Raw genomic sequence first — 14867 nt, forward strand, 5'->3', positions numbered from 1 at the left:
TGAGACACCTAAAGCTCTTTTGTTAGACTTTGAGTATGTGAGCTTAATTTTGAATTCATGTGAATGTGGGTTGAAATCTCAAAAGAGTTGTTGTTCTGTAATTGAGCATGTGCAATGTGTGTAAGGTTGTTTGTGTAAACCATGTTGCTCTTGATTGCTAGAACTTGCCCAGTATGTTTGTGTAGCAAAAACAAAGGAATTTTAGAATTTAGGAAAAGGATCTAGGCATTTCTTTGGTAGACTCATTTTAAAAACCACGTGTGATAACCACTGTGATGCAAAGCCATAGTTAGCCTTTTTGAGCCTTTGACTTGATTGTTTGGTAGTCTTGTTTTAAGACTATTCCAATTTTTTCTTAGACCATAATTTTGATCCAAAAAGCCCAAGCGCTTTTGGAAAGAATAAGTAAAGAAATGGGGGATCGCAATCTTGTACCACTAAAAATACATAGCCATCGGTGCGTAATAGATGAAAGCCTATTAGTAGGGAAAAAAAGAAAAATTTGTGTTTGAAAATAAGCCAATTATGATGTGGTTGACAAAAAAACAAAAGAAAAGTAAGAATAAAAAAGAAACTCCCAAACACAGGTAATCAATGATTAAAAAGAAAGGGGTGAACTTCAAAAAGAAATAACTGGTAAGAATGAGGTCGTGAAGAACGTACATGGAACGAATAGATGTAGTGTATTAAAGAACTTCGGAACTTAGTCACTATTTATGTCCAAAATAGTACCTACCCGTCCCCTAGCCTACCTTACAACTCGAAAAAGTCGTGAGTGATTCCTAATTCTTAGCTACTTTACATGAGCTGTGTAAACACTAACGGCAAACCTATGGTTTATTTGGAGTAACTTGTGATTTGGTTTGAGAGACTGAGCAGATTTTACTTAATACCCATTGTTATTGGCATTGAATGCAACTATGAGAGTATATGGGTAATTATTTCTTGGTGAGGGCACATGTTTAGTGAAAGAGTAGCAATTCTTCATGAGTTTTGACTGAACAATTCATGTGAGTTTGCTTCATTAAAGAGTCAGCTCTTGAGGTTGGGTTATTTTAGGCTAGTCAGTTGCTTGAACAAAGTTAAACATGTTGTGTACAGTAAACTATTTGTGAAACCACTGTGGTTTGGTAGGACTGCTTTAAATTCATTGTGTTTGGTATTGCACTCATAGGACTGGGAGTTTTTTCGAGGAAGAACAAAACTATAAGTGTGGGGTGGTGATCTTGAGTGCATTTATTCACCCAATAGCCAACAAAACCCATGTTTATAGTTAAGTTAGAGAGCAGATTCCTAAAGTTTAGTTTATTTTTTAGAATATTTGTGTGTTATTATAGCTAACCAACATGATTAGACACTTTCATGGCTTAATAAAGAAAAATGAACCTCTAAAAGACTCTCGGAATGAGTGGAGCTTGAAGATGAAGTTGGGAACAAAAGAGAAGAAAATACACTGCAGAGGACTACCTCCGCATCGCGCACTTTTCTTCAGAGATTGAAGCTTGGACTTGGAAATTATTAGATGGCGAGGGTTAGAAGAGATTTCACTGAAGAAGAAAAAACGCAAAATTACATAGCGCAGGAACAAGTTTGCATCGCGAACTTCAGTGCAGTTATTGTAACTTCCCATTTTTTCGAGGCTATAAATAGCACACTTGTATTTTTTATTAAACATTAATTTTTATTTTTGAGGTTTGACAAAGGAGGACAAAGGGAGAACTTCTCTAAGGTTATATTTCTTCTTCTCTTTCATTTGGAACTAAGTTTGTATGCCATTAATTGTTTATTTGATTGTGTTCAAAACTATGAGTTGCTAAATCCCCTTATTCTAGGGTTGTATCCACAAGATGAGGTTTTTAATATGATTTTCTTTGGTTAAAAATGGTGTCTTTCATATGATTACTCCTATATTCTCATTTATACTATTTTAATGCCGGATCATCATTAGAATAAATTCATTGTCTACCTGAAACTCGAGAGACAGAAAGGAGATAGAACATTAGAATATAGGGAGCATGTTTGTTCTAGATTTTTGTAGGATAATTCGTGTATAGGATACCTGTGAAAGATACCTATACACCATGCTTGTTTACTAGACATGATGATAGGATTAATGCATCTTTGTTGGTTCATGCTTATCCCTGCTCAACGATGTAATTAGGCTGTCAACAAAGGTAGGAAATTAGAGGTCGAGAGACCATTATTGTAAAATCAACCCTGTAAATCAATAATTAAAAGACCCATTGGATGCCAAAGTAAAATATGTTAGACCTGAAATCTATAAGTGCTACAACCCTAGAATTCTTTCTTAAACTGGTTAAACCATATTAAAATCTTTGAATCATTTCTTTATTTCTTTCACTACCGGAATCACCATTTGGCAGGGCTACTAGGACTTGGGTCTCTCTCTTGGGTGGGGCATCAAGTACATCTATCTTTACCGATTAACCAATTTCTAAAGGCTGGAGTAAATCCTAAAGAGCTACCACTTTCTCATAGTATTTTAATAGATCAACCTTAGATATAATTAAACTCAACTCTTTGCAACACACACGAATAGTCTAGTTCATTGAGAAGCAAGCAAAAGCCTAATTAAAGTCCTTTGGGTTCGAAAATCCAGTTTTGAAAAGAGCCACTGTATTACTTGTGAGACCGCGTGCACTTGTGTGTGATTTGGTAGAAACACACTTTCTTATGTTTTGGGTGAGCAAGGGTTTGTCATATGCCCCTGTCTATGTTAGCAGAGGCATTGCCTGACTAGACTAGTATGATTTCCCTTTTCTATTTGGATGTTATGTTTAGATTCTCCTCTATCGATATTTTTATATTTTAAGACTTATCTTTCACATTTAAGTTTACACTCTTTTATTTTTCTACATTATGCCTGGCCAACTACCCGCGGGTGAGGGCATTCCCTCCTAAAGTGTCTCGTTACCCGATAATTAAATTATGCACTGTTAAGAAATGGCTTGTTGGATAATGAGTAAGAAGCTCCTTTACCATCTTGAGTCAGAGACTGTTGTGAGACCCCTGAATAACCATCCATAGACGCGGGAATAGCTGACTAAATCGGATGGGCTGAATACCCCTGATGACCAGAACCCTTGGAGTAATAACCACCGTAGTTACCTACATTCTTGGGCCTCTTAGCCAAACACTTGGCTTGCCCAACCTATCGAACTCCTTCAATCCTCTTAACATAGTATAACACCTCATTGAAGCTCCTCCCTTCAGAGGTTAGGTGCACAGATACGACTTGCAAGTTAGTGTTTAGTCCCTTCGTATACAAATATATTCTTTCCTCCTCAGAGTTCAAAAGTTGAGTAGCAAAACGGGGCAAGACATGGAACTTAACCTTATAGGATACAACTTTCATACTACCTTGTTCAAGAGACAAAAACTTATCCTTCTTTTGGTCTCTTAAATTATGAGGAACGTACATATCAAGGAACAAAGTATGAAGTTGAGTCTAAGTCCACAGAGGCAAAACTAATGAACAACACTCCACATAATCTCTCTGCCACTGCTTGGCTTCGCCATGTAGCTAAAATGTCACAAAATCAACCCTATGCTTCTGCACAATGCCCAACTTGTGCAAACTCTCATAATAGTCTAAGATGAACTTAAAATCGTTCTCATTCTCTAAATCATGGAACACTAGAGGCTTCAAACTTCAAGAACTTACTCAGCATTTCATGCTCTATGCCAATCATCATATGGCCCATTAAAAGACAAAAAAATGCATTAGTACCCAAAGCTTCCTCCATCCTGGGGGTTGCAGTAGAAAACAACTAAGCACCACTTCAGAAGTCATAGGGGAACTTGTACCTTGAGATTGTGCTACAACCTCTGGCTCAACCTCTTCCTCAACATGGTCCAATGGTGGGGATGAGTCTCTTTCCTTGGTACTGTTCCTTCCTAAGCTCCACCACCCTGGCGGGTGTTGCTCTTCCTCTTCCCCTTCTCCTACCTCAACCTCGGCCTCTGCCTCATGTTGCTGGCTCCGATGCTAGAGCTACTTCCCTCACACTGTTATTTCTCATGTCAACCATTTGTGGAAAAAAGAGTGAAGGAAGTTAGATACCAATTTGGATTGTTAGATATCACTTGGAATCAAGTTATAGCACGAAGAAAGAATAAAGAGAGTTTTTCTAAAGTATTGAACCTCTCAAAGAAAAGTATAGATGTCTCTGTATCAAATTGTAAGACACCACTAGACTAATTTTGGTATGATGAGATCAACAAACATAAAGCTCTGATACCAATTTTATCACTATCTCGACCAGCCGTAAATGAAACCCACACCAACTTTCCGATAGGAGAACCAACTATAACTCAATACTTAACCAACTTAACCCATCAACATATTTTAATAAGCCAAGTCATAAAATTTAATTAGTGAAAAAATTTAAACAATTAAAGGACTGAGTTCCCATAAAACTAATCAATATTATAAAACACTTGATAAAAATACCCCCTAGAATCTGAAAGACATAGTATCAAAACTCAACAAAGTCTAGAATATAGAAGATACAACCCCAAAAAAGAAATCAATAAACTAATGTCTAAAATGCCTGTGTCTGAAGAGATGGACAAAGAAACTAAGAGGAATCTATAACAGCTTGATTGAAATAGCTCACCTTGGATTCGAGTAGTAGAAGCCTCACAATTAAGATCTCTAATCAACTGTCTGTATATGCCTTGTACCGAATAAAGAAAGAGCAAGTGCAAAATCAATACTAAAATACAATATACTGGTAGGATCACACGACTAGTTCCAGATATATGAAATATGAACAGGTAACCATAACTTAGTAAAACAGATAATACACAATTTGATCAAAATTATAGCAACACTTGAACTCCCAGTCCTTACTTTGAATCATTATACACAATTAGCATGATGAGTAATAGCACAAGAATCAATCTGGTTCTCTCATTAAAACCACACACAAACTATTAATGTACTAGCGTGGTACCCAATCTCAATAATTAGTTAGTGTACTAGCGTGGTACCCATCCAAATGTACCAGTGTGGCACTCAATCCAAATGTGTTGGCGTGGTACCCAATTAAATTGTACCATCATGGTACACGATTCAATCAGGACATATATCACAATCACAACCATAATGAATAACAATCACATTTGTACAACCATGTAAACACATTCATAATATGCAATTGACCACATTTATCATTTCAACTCATGTTCTTCCCTTTTTCCTGACCATATATCATGCATATAATATAAATGAAGTAGTTAACAAGTACATATATAACATAAATGGGAAAAATACAACCATCACCTATGTCGAAACAAGCCTAAATGCGCTAAAGATCTAGAGCTTTTCTTTGGCTTGTTCTTGGTCTAAAACAAATACAAAATACAATAATCAATGAAAAATAGCCTACAAAATATCTAGATTATACTCAAATCCTAAACCTTGGAAAATTCTTGATCATCCAACCTAACTAGGCCTTTTCCACCATTAATTCAGTTCAAAAACCCTCTCCTAAGATAATCACCATAGATTTTAAGGTCTAAGAATCAAACTATAAATTAGGAGAGTAAGTAATTAACTTACCTTTTCCGAAGGACTTGGTGGTAAACTAAAAAATAGCCCTAAGTCGCCTCTTTCTCTCTCCCAATAACAAAGTTGCATAAATAAAAATGGTTTTATGATTTTTTGTTATTTAATCTGTGATTGGCCCATTATAGTTGCTCTACCATTGAGGGATTCCACCCTCTAACATGGCTTGCATAGAGTCAGAAACTCAAAAATTAATTTCACAACACACCCTCAAACATTAACATTCCAAAATAACCCTTTTTTCACGTCCCAATCTAGGAGGGCGCAATGGGCACTTAGTACCCTATTTAACCAAGCTCGCTACTGAAATAAAATGGAAAAGGAACATTGAGTGCCGACTAGGCTGCCACAATAACCTGCTGAAATAAGAAAATTAGACCAGAGAGGTCACAATAACATCAAAGACATAATGAATAGACGACAAGGCCAACTTAACTAAACAAGAACTAGCAAACTGACAAGGCTGCGACAGAACTCATATATATAATCAATCGACAAGGCTAGAAGCTGAGAAGACAGAGTATATCACATGTCTCTACAAATACTATAACTTAAATGGTAGGGAAAAGTCCCCAATGATGCCATCAATTATATACAAAATAGAAGAATGAAAAACCTACAGAAAACCAACAAATCGAAGAAGAATGGATCTTTTTCAATCCATCTTTATAAAACATAATAAGAGTAGCTCATTAAATTTAGCGATTCATAGGAATCCATAAATTTGGTGAGAATTGTCATTATCACCATCTTAAACATAATTGTGTGAGAATTGTACTTATCAAAGCATAATAGCTATCTTGGATCATAATTGATCATCATCATAATTTTATCATTAAATCATAATCTTAACTTCATTCATGAAAACTCTTTTCAAACATTATTGAACTCATAATCAACTCATGAAAATTATCTTTAACTTCATAATCATAATTGAAAGTTACTTTATCCATGGACATTCATAACTAAACTTGAAATCATGCAATTTATGTAGAAACATGCTTAGAATAATCATTGATACAATTTTAAAATGAAATTAAAATAGCCCAATGCAATTTATCAAAATTAGGGTTAATAATCAATTGAAAATTGAAGAAAACTTTGATAAAACCTTGGGAATCCTTGGGTAAAAAGAACCCATAGATCAATCCCTATATACCTTGGTGACCCACCAACTTTTTGTCAAACTGCCTAAACTTAGAATTGAAGAAAAATCTGATTACTTTTGAAATCGTAGCTTAAAATTTGGAGAGGAACCTTGAAATAATTCTTTGATCTTGACTTAGAGAAATTTGAAGAATGATTTAGAATAGATAAAATTTTGAAGGGTTGAGTAGTTATAAGCTTGAACTTGGCTGTAATAGTGTCTAGGTTCATTGAATCAAACTTTAGAAAAAGATAAGATTGCCTTTCATTAAACTCAGATTTTGACCAACGAATCCACCTCTAGAGTCGTCCTCAAGTCTATGACTCATAGACCTGAGTCATAGTGCAGGCCTAAATTTTTGATATTTTGGGAGCCTCTGAATTTGAGTCTATGAGTCATTGTTAGAACTTGTCATTGCGATTATGAGTCGTCAACACGACTCATCCTGCAGGTCTGAGAAGACCCTAATTTTGGGGTCTTTGATATTTTCTTATGAGTCATTTCTATGACTCGTAAACTTACCTACGAATCATCAAAACCATTCGTCCTGCAAGCCTGGAAAATTTGCAAAGTATAGGCCTCTGAAATTTGGTCACGAGTCATCCTTACGACTTGTCAACAGGACTCTTCCTCCTCCTGTTCAGTCGTAAGACTCTCTTGACTTTTGGTTCTTGGACAGGCCTTTGGATGCACTCTATGACTCATCCCTATGAGTCATAGATGGGTCTATGAATTGTGGAGTAACTCGTCAACATGAGCTCAGGCTAAATTTTTTAGGGATTTTCTTTGTTTCTAATTTTTCAATTTTCGGGGTCTTACAGTCTTATTGTCAGGTAAGGCTAATATTCCACAAAATGAACTATGTTTTTTCTTCAAGATATCATTATGTATTTAAATGATGCATTGACCTTATCTCAGGGTTTATGATATACTTTTAAGCTCTTAAAGGTTTTTGGTCATGTATTTCATGTTTATGCCCACTATGATTTCATATCTACGTTATATATATTTCTCACATACTTAGTACATTCCATGTACAAATGCATACATAGTTCTCATAATGTAGGGTCTAATGCTACTCATAACTCTCGTGGCTAGTATAGGTTTTCATTGACACTACATTGCTTGGTGAGTCCTCATGGTTCAAGGTTGCAACCATGATGATTTCTTATGTCTTTATTTGCGTGAATTTAGACTTAGATTTTTTGGGTGAGCTAGGATTTTCCTATGCCTCATCTATGACTAGTAGAGGCTTATCTGAATATACTAGTATGAGTTTTTCTCATTTTAAATATTATGTTTGGATTCTCTTTTATCAAGATTTCTACTTTTGAGACTTACTTTCAGCATTTACAATTACTCTTGATTATCATGTTATTCCTAAGTCATGCTATGTTATGCTAAGAGGCTTAATTGGAGTCTCTCAGAATTCTAATCATCCTGTCACATCTAGGGTGTAGCTTGGGTTATGACAAATTTGTTGTCCAAGATAGGTTCAAGCATCTTAGGGTATCTGACATACCGCGTTGAGTAGAGTCATGTTTATGAGTGCGAAGTACGCCATATTTATGAATGATAGCTATGAGGTGTTTAAGAAACTTCACTTCTTTCATCATGGTCGTGTGATAGAGTTGAACTCTATAAGGTTTTCCTTTTAACCCTTGTTCTTTGTGTTACAAAATCATGTCTTCATGAAGAGACCCATTGAGAAGAAATGTGGAACAAGATGAGGATCATCGAGCATCTCAAGATCTGCTTAATCACTTAGATGAACAAGTGACTTATGCTGAATTTAGGGCCACTTTTCAAGTGTTTGCGCAAGCCATGATGGCATAAGCCAACCGAGAGGTGATTGCTCCCATGAACTCAAATATGAGTATGGCGGCCACTAGAGTACATGATTTCACAAGAATGAATCCTCGAAATTTCATGGGTCCAATTTGAATGAGGATCCACATGAATTCATTGAAGGGATCCACAAGAACTCATGCCAAATTTAGGGCCGCTTTTCAAGTGCTTACCCAAGCCATGGTAACACAAGCCAACTAAGAGGTAATTGCTCCCGTAAACTCAAATGTGGATACGACGGCCACTAGAGTGCATAATTTCACAAAAATGAATCCTCCAGAATTTCATGGGTCTAAGTTAGATGAGGATCCACAAGAATTCATTGAAGGGATCTACAAGATCATCGATATCATAGGTGTAACTCTGGCAGAGAAGGAGAACCTTTCTACATATCAATTGAAGGGGTGGTCTAAATTTGGTTTGATCAATAGAAAGAAGAGAGACCTCGGGATGCAGGTCCCTTGGATTGGGAGAAGTTCAAGGATTCTTTCCTTGAAATTTCTTTCCCCTTGAATTAAGGGAGGCTAAAATACAAGAATTCATTAATTTGAATCCAGGTAACATGAGTGTGAGAGAATATGCCTTGAACTTTACACAATTTTTCTAGTATGTTCCATTCATGGTTTCCGATTCTAGGGATCGTATGAGCAAGTTTATTTCTAGTGTTTCAAATTCGGTTGTCCAAGAATGTTGAACCGCCATATTGATCAAAGAGATGTACATCTTAAGGTTGATGACTCATGATGTTCAAATCAAGGAGGAAAAACTTAAGGAGAAGGCTAGAGAGTTAAATAGTGCAAGGACCGATAGTGGTGACTTTTCACATTTGAGGAGTGGAAATTATGTCGTTCTCAATTTTTCCAAAAATTCTCCGGTCATAATTCTTCTAGTACTTCAACTTCAAAGTTCAAAAGGATAGGGTGTTTGGCCCTAAGCCTCAAGGGAGTGCTCCGAGTGGTCAGACTATCCCCGCATGTAGGAAGTATGGAAACCACCAAGGAGATTGTTTGGTGGGTTCTAATGCTTGTTATGGTTGTGGCAAGATGGGTTATAAGGTGAGAAATTTCCCCTCAAGTGCTAGTAGAGGAGGAGGTGGTCGACCTCAAACTCAGATTACTACTTCAGGTCATCCAGCTCAGCAGGGTGCTTCATCAAGTTCTGGTGCTTGCCAGTGCCAAAATAGATTCTATGATCTTCAAACTTGAGAGGATTTAGAGGATTCTCCCGATGTGGTTACTAGTATGTTATGAGTTTTTTAGTTTGATGTTTATGCTTTGTTAGATCCGAGAATGAATCTTTTTTTTGTGACTCCTTACCTTGCTATGAAGTTTGATGTCGGTCCAAAATTCCTATTAGAGCCCTTGTCAATCTATACTCTTATTGGTAATTCAGTTTTAGCTAAACAGGTCTATAGAAATTGTTCGGTCTCAGTTTTTGTTAAGTCACCTCAATTGATCTTGTGGAGTTAAATATGAGTGATTTTAATATTATTCTTGGTATGGATTGGATTCATGCATGTTATGCCTCTATTGACTATAGAACCCAAGTGGTTAAGTTTCAGTTTCCGAATAAACCAGTCTTAGAGTGGAAAGGAGTAATGTCATGTTCAAGTTTAATTCATCTCGTTCCTCAAAAGCTTGGAAAATAATTTCTAAGGGTTGTATACCATCTAGTATGAGTTAGGGATACACATTCTGTAGCCCCTACTCTTGAGTCAGTTTTTATCATGAATGAGTTTTTGGAACTGTTTTCGATAATCTTCCTGGTATTCCTCCTGAAAGAGAAATAGACTTTAGTATTGATCTTCTCCCAGATATCCAAACTATTTCTATTCATCCTTATAGAATAACTTTGACAGAACTTAAGGAGTTGAAGGATCAATTAAAGGACCTATTGGATAAGGTCTTCATTAGACCAAGTATCTCTTCATGGAATGCTCTGATTCTTTTCTTTCGAAACAAAGATGGTTCTCTTTGCATTTGTATTGATTATCGACAGTTGAATAAGGTCACAATCAAGAATAAGTATCCTATCCCAAAATTTGATGACTTGTTCAATCAGCTTCAAGGTGCTAGTTACTTTTTCAAGATTGATCTTTGATCGGGTTATCATCACCTTTGAGTAAGAGAATGTGACATTCCAAAGATGGCTTTCAGGACTCGATATGGTCACTTTAAATTTTTGTTTATGTTTTTTGGACCAACAAATGCTCTTGTAGCTTTTATGAATTTGATGAATAGGGTGTTCAAGTAATATTTGGACATGTTCATTATTATGTTCATTGATGATATTTTAATCTATTTTTGGAGTGAGGATGAGCATGCGATCATTTGAGCATTATCTTGCAAGTTCTCAAAGATCATCAATTATTTGCTAAGTTTAGTAAGTGTGAGTTTTGGTTGAGGTCAGTTGCGTTCCTTGGCCATATTGTTTCCATTGATGATATTCAAGTTGATCCTAAAAAGACCGAGGTGGTTAAGAGTTGGTCTAGACCTCTTTTTCCTTTAGATATTTGGACTTTCTTGGGCTTATCCGTTTATTATAGACATTTTGTGGAAGGATTTTTATCTATTGCGTCACTTTTGACTACATTGTACAAAAGAAGGTGAAATTCCAATGGTTCAAAGCTGGTGATAAGAGTTTTCAAGAGTTGAAAGATCAACGTACTTCTGCCCTAGTATTGACTTTACTGGAAGGATCTGATGATTTTGTTGTGTAATGTCATGCCTCGAGGATTGGTCTTTGTTATGTTTTGATGAAAAATGGAAAGGTGATATCCCATGCTTCAAAGCAACTTAGGGATCATGAAAAGAGTTACCAGACTTTCGATTATAAGTGTTTGTAATATGTCTTCAAGAAAAATATATTTGAACGTTCGACAAAGGAGATGACTTGAATTGTTGAAACATTATGACATAAGTGCGTTGTACAATCTTAGAAAAAGCAAATGTAGTTGCCAATGCTCATGAGTAGTGTTTCCCATATTGAGGATGAGAAAAATAAGTTAGTCTATGATTTTCATAGACTAGCTTACTTGGGTGTTCATTTGGTTGATTCAACAATGGTGATATTATTTTGAAAAATAGCTCAAAATAGTCTCTTGTGTCGGATGTGAAGGCAAAACAAGATAGTAATCCAACTTTGGTTTAGTTGAAGAGAGCTATTTCTAGAAAAGACATTGAGTCTTTCTCTCAAGGGGGATATATTGTTCTTCGTCATCAAGGTCGATTATGTGTTTCCAATATTGATAGCTTGATGGAAATGATATTCTCAAAAGATCATAGTTCCGAATATTCTATTCACTCGAGATCCACCAAGATGTATCATGATTTGAGGAAAGTGTACTGGTGGAATGACATAAAGAAGGATGTTACAAAATTTGTGGCTAAGTGTCATAATTGTCAACAAGTGAAAGTTGATCATAAAAACTAGAAATCTTGATCAAGACATTGAGATTCCTATTTGGAACTGGAAGATTTGAATATGGACATCATTACAGGTTTGCCTCGTACTCATGGGTAACATGATTTGATTTATATTTTTGTGGATCGAATGACTAAGTCAACGCATATTTTTTCCCATTGAGAATTCCTATTCAATCGAGGATTATACTAGACCTTACATTCAAGAGTTGGTTAAGTTTCATAGGGTTCCATCGTCTATCATTTCAAACTGAGGTACTCAGTTTACATCTTAGTTTTGGAAGTCATTTTAAAAGGGTCTTGGTACTCAAGTTAAGCTTAATATAATTTTTTACCCTCAGACTAATGGTCAAGCTGAGAGGACTATTCAGACTTTGGAGGATATGTTGAGAGCTTGAGTTATCGACTTCAAAGGAAGTTGGAATGACCATTTACCATTGATTGTTTTTCCTATAATAACAGTTATCATTCAAGTATTCAAATGGCTCTATTTAAGACTCTTTATGGTAGGAGGTGTATCTCTTCTTGAGTGGTTTAAGGTTGGCGAGTTCATTTTGATAGGGCTTGAGTTGATTTATGAAGCTATGGAGAAATTTTAACTCATTATGGAGAGGTTGATGAATTCCCAAAGTAGACAAAAGTCCTATTCAGATGTAAGGATGAGAGAACTTGCATTTGAGGTTAATGATTGGATTTATTTGAAAGTCTCATCTATGAAGGGTGTGATACATTTCAATAAGAAAATAAAGCTTACTCCCCGATATGTAGGCCCATATCATATTTTGAGGCATTTTGGTAAGGTGGCTTATGAGTTGGATTTCCCTTCAGAATTAGCATCGGTGCACCCGGTGTTTCATGTCTCTTTGTTGAAGAAGTGTGTTGGTGATCCTATTTCTATTGTGCGATTGGAGAGTGTTGATGGGAAAGATATTCTATCGTATGAAGAAGTTCTGTTTGAGATTTTTGACCATCAAGTCCGGAAATTGAAGACTACGGAAGTTATTTTCGTTAAAGCCTTTTGGAGAAACCAACTAGTTGAGGGTGCTATTTGGGAAGTTGAAACTGATGTGATGTCTCATTATCCCCATCTATTTAACTCTATTCTATATTGAGGTATTTAGTTTCCTCATGTTCACTCTTTCAGATTCATGCATTTTAGTGATTCTCATGTTTCTATATGCATGCATATTTATAAATCAATTTTTAGTCATGTTTTAGCTTGGGGTTGATTACTTCTTGTTTTATGCATTCTTATGTGTTGTTTAATTCGTGTTGGGTTGCTAGATTTCTTTCCCTACTCTATTCAATCTAGCTTGATTCCCATTCGAACCTGGAAGTTGGAAAGTTGAAGTGAAGGAAAAATTGCAGAAAATAGTGATTTAGTGCCAGTTCTACGTGCCAACCTATCGGCCTGAGGAAGTCTTATGGACTGTAGGAAGGTCTCCTAGGTAGGGTACTGTAGTTTGGAAAAAGGCTAAGTGTTGGGTTCAAGTTACGGGTGACTTCTAGACCGTCTAAGGTCTTGCAGTCCGTAGAAGGGGATCATAGAAAAGGTCCTAAGAAACGTCAATTTTCAGTAGCTCAGGGTAATTTTCATGGGAGGGTACTTGGAATGTAGTAAATCTTACGGGCTATAGGATGACTTGTAGAGTGAGATTCAGAGAGTAGGATTTTTTGATTTGAAGCTGTGCAGGACGAACATGTTCTATGACTCGTATGGATATCTACGACCCGTAGGACAAGGGTCATAGGGTTGATGTTACACCCCGCACTTTCGAGCTTGATATGTCTTCTTAAGTTCCTTAGACACTATCATGTGAGCCGGATAAGCTACGACACTATCAAACAACTCTAAGGAAAGAAGATTGTGATACCTCGTGAGAAGGAAGGTTGGAAATGGAGTCATAAGAATCCAAAAAGAATTGGAGGCCAAGTAATGAGTCGTAGGACTCGATTTACCTACGTAAGCTACTAACTTGGAAGTCTTACATACCTAATCTATTGGAGTACGTACCAAACTTGCGAAGCATGAATTACATAGGCTCTTAAAGTAAGACGAGATTACGAATCCATGAGAGAGGAAAAAAATGATGACGTGGGAGCCCAGGAGGGTGACACGTGGCAGAACCTTAAGCAGGAAAGTGACCCACCTACTTGGGGTCAAGTAGGTGACCCACCTGCTTGGGGGAGATGGACCCCACTACCACATGGCAGCATCCCATTGGTCGCATGGTTGAGGTGGCCCAATAAGGGCTTAACATGTGTCACCCTTAGGGGCTGACACGTGTCACTTTATAAGGGACCATATATATGTATGTTAATGACTCTTAAGTCATTTGAAGTCTAAAAATCAGCCAAAGTATAGAGAGAAACGTGAGAGAAAGAGTACAAAACGGCAACCACAAATTGGAAGAAATTAAGGTAAGTTCTTCACTTTTCTTCCGTGAATTAATTATCCACGGTGTTCCCTAAGTACGTGGATATGTATATATGTGGTTTATGATGTTTATGGAACAAAAACTTCAGCTTTACAATTGGAAATTTGGATGAAAAAGAAGAGAAAAACGTTAAAGGGGCAAGGAAGGAGGGCTACGGATTTGGCCCTTTTGGGGTAAGCTTCCGGATTTCATTCTGTGAATTAATTATTTGAATTGTCCCTATTTTCTATAATGGTGTTTAATAACATAAAAATTCAATTTGGGGCAGAGAATAAGTAACACAAAGCGCCCGCTCAATTTCAACGCGTTTGGAGAAGTTCCGAGTTGCGCTTTGATAATCTTGGCTAAATTCGGGTAAGGTAAGGTTTTTCCTTTCAATTTTGACTTTATGGTGTTGTTATGGAGTATATTATACACCT

Source organism: Solanum dulcamara, chromosome 11 (assembly GCF_947179165.1).
Source record: "Solanum dulcamara chromosome 11, daSolDulc1.2, whole genome shotgun sequence".
Taxonomy (NCBI): Eukaryota; Viridiplantae; Streptophyta; class Magnoliopsida; order Solanales; family Solanaceae; genus Solanum; species Solanum dulcamara.